Source organism: Gopherus evgoodei, chromosome 21, assembly GCF_007399415.2.
Source record: "Gopherus evgoodei ecotype Sinaloan lineage chromosome 21, rGopEvg1_v1.p, whole genome shotgun sequence".
Taxonomy (NCBI): Eukaryota; Metazoa; Chordata; order Testudines; family Testudinidae; genus Gopherus; species Gopherus evgoodei.
Window position 1 is genome coordinate 7,943,868 of NC_044342.1, and position 5,538 is coordinate 7,949,405.

Genomic DNA, 5,538 nt, shown 5'->3' on the forward strand with positions numbered 1-5,538 from the left:
TGTGAGCTTGACTTCAGTGGTGTTTGCTAATTTACACCAGGTGACGTTCTGGTCCCATAATTCCATAGTGTCCACCAAAGTGATAAATAAGCACCAAACATGCTCATCATCATGCCATGACGGTATTTATTTTTGTTGTTGTTGTTCTATTATCACTGATGTTTCTTGCTTCTCCCTCCTCTCATCCTTACTCTGCTCTATTCCTCAAATGTTATTATCACTCACTGAGTCTGAGGGGAAATTTTGTTTCTTGAAGTGGTTCTTGTATTTGGGTCTGAATACAATTGTTTTGGAAGATTCAGTCTGATCTCTTCTAATAAGAAAGTCCACTCCCAGAATCCAACCATGGCACATGCTCTGCACCTACTGCCTAAGAGTTAAATGGCGGTCTCTTTTAGCTGAATTTTTCTCAAACCTTCCTCCACATCATGTATGCTTCTTTAATTGCTTTCATGTCCTCCTGTATACTAATGGAGTGTCCAGATGCCTTGAAGAGCTGAGAAAATGTCACTCAACTGCCAATGGCAAGCATCTTTATAGACCTTATTCCTAATGGTGAGTAAATGTCTACATTTATTTAGAGCCGCTCCAAATGCCAGCCATTAAATAAAGAAATATATCCAAATTCCTTCTGAAAAAATAGTTTAATCAATATTGATGCTTTCCATGAGAAAACATTGATGTTAATGGCAGTTTTCAATTTTCCATTCAATTTCATGTGGACTCTTTGAATCAAAATTAAGGTTTTCACTATTTTAACTTTTCGTATAAATTCAGGATGAAAATATATATTGGAATATTGGAATTTCCCATGAGATAAAAATTCCATTTTCCAGCCAGTTTAACATGTACTACAATGGTTGTGCTGAGGAAAATATTCACAAACATCAATAGAGGTTCCCCAAAGTAGGTCTTAAGAGATGCTGAAGAATTCCCACCTCTTCTCCAAGGCTCCCTATTTAGAGAAAAACATTCTCTTTTGTTTTAAAATGTGCACTCTGCATAGCGCGCACTAAAGTGTGCTTTGGTTGTTGGATTTAATTTTCTCTATTTCATTGAATGTGTGTGAGTGTTTGAGTGCGTTCAATTTCCAGGAGAATGGTTCTGTGGTTATGGCAGAGTTTCAGGTATCAGGAATGATGGCTCGCTGTGTAAACCCAGTCTCTTCACCCAATCATTTCCAGTTTTCCCCTTAGTAGCTCACTATTCTTTGACATGTTTCTTTGATAGCACATATTGAAGGTGCTAAGGGTATGCAAAATACAATATTTGTTATTGTTCATTTTTATTTCAACTCTGTCATTTCAGTGTCATGCCTTTATTAGGAAGTTCCTTGTCAACAAACAACCTAGAAGTAATAAATCTGTGGAAATTGTCTCTTTGTACATTGTAGGATCTTTTTTCTTGTAAAATTCTTTGTAGCAAGGTGATTAGACAAAGATCCTCCACTGGTGTAAAGCAGTATAGAACTTTTTTATACCCATGAATCTGTTAAGATTTACACCAGCTAAGGAACTGTCCCTAGTTCTTATTCTGTATATTGAGAGAAACCAATGCATTTCGGATGCTGTGATGATAAAGGCAGGAATTATTGAAATTGTTCTCTAATATTTAGGGAAGAATAACATTTAATAGTACATAAAAGACCAAAATCCCCCATTGTTTTCAGCATTTATCATGCTTCCATTCTTCAAAGGGCTTCAATGATATTGGGCTCAGCAGCACCAGTTTACTCATGTGAGTAGTCTTTACGTATGTGAATTGTAACTGCAGTTGGAAAATTTGCATTCGAATAAGAATTTCTGTGTTTAAGATCCAAATGAGCTCAAAATTTGCTCTCATTTGAGAAATCGTATTTGATAAATGTGGCTGTAGAAAGAAAGAAAGAAAGAAAGAAAGAAAGAAAGAAAGAAAGAAAGAAAGAAAGAAAGAAAGAAAGAAAGAAAGAAAGAAAGAAAGAAAGAAAAGCATTGATCCCCTTTTGAATTTTCATGTAGACAGAAAATAAATGTTTTTGAAGAGGAAGAACAGAACCCCTGATGCTGGAAACTGGTAGGCCTCCATTGCTGGTATAAACTGATGTAGCTCCTTTAGAGTTAATTTATCAGACTCCTGTCTGTTGTAAATCAGTTGTATTTCCACTGGTTGTCAAAGTGGACATTGTGATGGGTTGCCCTCCCCCCAGGGGTGCCACCTGATCTACTGGGATAACACTCAGCCCATCTGTTCCACCAGCCTGGGCTCCCTTACACTGTGCTGCTGAGCTGCAGCCCTCAAGCCTCCTCCAGCACACACGCAGGTTGGGCCCCACCCAGCTGTGGAACAAAACAGACACTGAAATCAGACCTGCATGGGAAGCTTCAGCTAGGGAATTGCCCAGCACTCAAGTGCACCCCCCCCACTGAAGTGTAAACCCAAAATTGAAAGAAAACACAGAGAACTGTACAGCATAAGCTCATTGAAATTCACCCCCTCCCCAGTTATGAATTCCACAAACTGGTTTTAGAGACATCATAATCAAGTTTATTAACTACAAAAGATTTTAAATGATTGTGAGGGATAGCAAACAGATCAAAGCACTATTTTAGAAAGAGCTAGACATGTACAAGTCCATGAGTCCAGATCTAATTCATCTGAGGGTGCTGAGGGAATTGGCTGATGTGACTGCAGAGCAATTGGCCATTATCTTTGAAAACTTGTGGAGATTGGGGGGAAGTCCCGTACAATTGGAAAATATAGTGTCCATCTTGTAAAACAATCCGGAAAATTACAGACTGGTCAGCCTCACATCAGTCCCTGGAGAAATCATAGAGCAGCTCCTAAATTAATCCATTTGGAAGCACTTGGAGGAGAGAAAGGTGATCAGGAACAGTCAACTTCCTGAAGGCGGTTTCCAAAGAAGATGGAGCTAGGCTGTTCTCAGTGGTGGCAGATGGCAGAACGAGGAGCAATGGTCTCAAGTTGCAGTGGGAGAGGTCTAGGTTGGATATTAGGAAACACTATTTCACTAGGATGGTGGTGAAGCACTGGAATGGTTTACCTAGGGAGGTGGTGGAATTTCCATCCTTAGAAGTTTTTAAAGCTCGACTTGACAAAGCCCTGATTGGGATGATCTAGTTGGTGTTGGTCCTGCTTTGAGCAGTGGGTTGGACTAGATGGCCTCCTGAAGTCTCCTCCAATCCTAATATTCTATGATTCTATGATTAGCCAGCAAATAAAACAAAAACACAATATAAGCTTAATATTCTAAAGAAACTGGTTACAAGTAGTAATTTCTCACGCTAAATGTTGATTTAGGCAGATAGCAGAGGTTCTTGAAAGCAAGCTGATCTTGCTTGCAGCTTAAAACTCCAAATATTTCTTTCACGGGTCAGACACCTTTCAGCCTCGGCTCAGTCCCTATCTCCCCCTTTATCTTTGTTCCTTAGATGTTTCCAGCAGTCATCCTGAGTGGGGATTCAGTGAACCCCGATTATTTCACTCCTCCTCCCTTAAATAAGATTTACATATGGCAGAATCCTTTGTCTTTCAGTGTGATTCCCATACCCCTCAGTGGAAAAATACTCATGTTTTATCATGGAAACAAGTATCATGTGACTTGAACACATGACCCTGTAGTGTCAAAGCAGCCATAAATTAGAGGCAGTTTGTAGCATCCCTGGAAAGCTTCTCAGGAAGGTGGGAGATTAGCATCTTCAAAGACCTATTGTTCTTCTTAATGGTCCATTAACTTGTTCCCAGCTAGCCAGCCAGACTGATTGCATTCTGTCTGGTGGGCATTCCCCGGGTGCAAACACTTTTGTAGTACAGATGTATAGTCAATGTTGCTAACTTTAGATACAACAATTATACATGCATACTAATAAGCTAATCATGTTCAGTAAATCATAACCTTTCTAATGATACCCCATATAAACTATTTCAAATAAAATACATTAGGATTATGACACAATCATATCATACTATTACTATGAAAAATATAGGGAGCAGCATCACAGTGATATCTCCAGCTGATCTTCATTGTCATGGCTTGATTGATATCAGTGCAGCTACACCAGTTTACACCCAATGATGACTGGGCCCAGTTACATGTAGAACTGCAGCAGGCTTTTGTCTGAAGCATCCCAACACATAGGAAACCAGTATGAATTGTATGATTCATATGCACATATATGGTATTCTTCAGATTCAGCTCCAATGTCTCTCTCTTTGTCACCCCTGCAGATGACATATTCTGAGAGAGAGCCTGATGAGAACCAGACCATTTCTGATGTGTTCATCCTGGTGGGGTTTTCATACCTTACCAGACTCCAAATCCTTCTGTTTCTGGTGTTTCTGCTCACCTACCTGGTCACTCTGGTGGGGAACCTGCTCATTATCCTCCTTTAAAAGCTAAACTCATCACTTCATACCCCCATGTATTTCTTCCTGCTGAACTTGTCCTTTTGGAAGTCTGCTACACCAGCAGTGTGGTCCCTCAGCTGCTGGCTCACCTTCTCATGGAGCAAAAGATCATCATCATTGTGGGCTGCGCAGCACACATGTATGTCATCACCATTCTGGGCTTCACAGAATGCTGCCTTCTAGCAGCCATGGCGTATGACCGCTACATAGCCGTATGCAACTCCTTGCACTACAGAATCATCACAAGTGGTCGGGTGTGTGAACAGCTCGTGGCTGCTTCATGGACAATCGGTATCTCAGTGGAAGTAGTTCAGACCACGTGGATCTTTAGCCTGCCCTTCTGTGGCTCCAACCACATCCATCTCTACTTCTGTGACATCCCACTGATGGTAAAGATGGCATGCACTGACACATCCAAAAATGAAATTGTGGTCTTGACTGTGTCAGTTTTATTCATCATGGGCCCTTTTTTGTTGATAACCGTGTCCTACATCTGCATTATCTCCACCATCCTCAAGGTGTCATCAGCAAAGGGAATACGTAAAGCCTTCTCCCCCTGCTCCCCCCACCTCATGGTGGTGACTTTGTTCTATGGAACAGCCCTTTTCACCTACCTGAGGCTCAAGTCTATCTCCACCCCAGTGAGTGATCAAATGATTTCCCCAAGTACACAGTTGTGACCTCAGTGTTGAACCCCATAATATACATTCTGAGGAACAAAGAGGTGAAGGGAGCCTTTAGAAAAACAATAGAAAAGAGTACCTTTTCACACAAGTGGAGAAATCAGAGAATGAAAGATAGAGTTAGTTAAAACGGGGAATGAGGGAAATTCATAAATATTTTGTTGAATTTCTTCTGATGACATTCACTTTTTTTAATTGGAATTTTAACATTTGAAAAACTTTGACCTGTTCTAAATCTGTTTGGAAAATGATAAGAGAAACTTTTCAAAAAATGAAATAAATAAATAAATAAATAAACTTTTGTCAAACTTTTGATAGTCAGAACCTTTTGACCAGGTGTAAAGATAATTGAAAAATGAAATGAGAATCTTTAGTCAAACTAGTATCCTGATTTTACATCTTCAAAATTTGAAATGTCAAAGCAAAAAAAAAAAAAAATTAACTTAAGAAA

At 39.7% G+C, this 5,538-nt stretch overlaps 1 pseudogene; it reads left to right on the plus strand.

Moving 5' to 3' along the window:
• The first annotated feature begins 4,224 nt into the window (after window positions 1-4,224).
• Window positions 4,225-5,215, plus strand: LOC115637890 (annotated as a pseudogene).
• The last annotated feature ends 323 nt before the right edge of the window (window positions 5,216-5,538 follow it).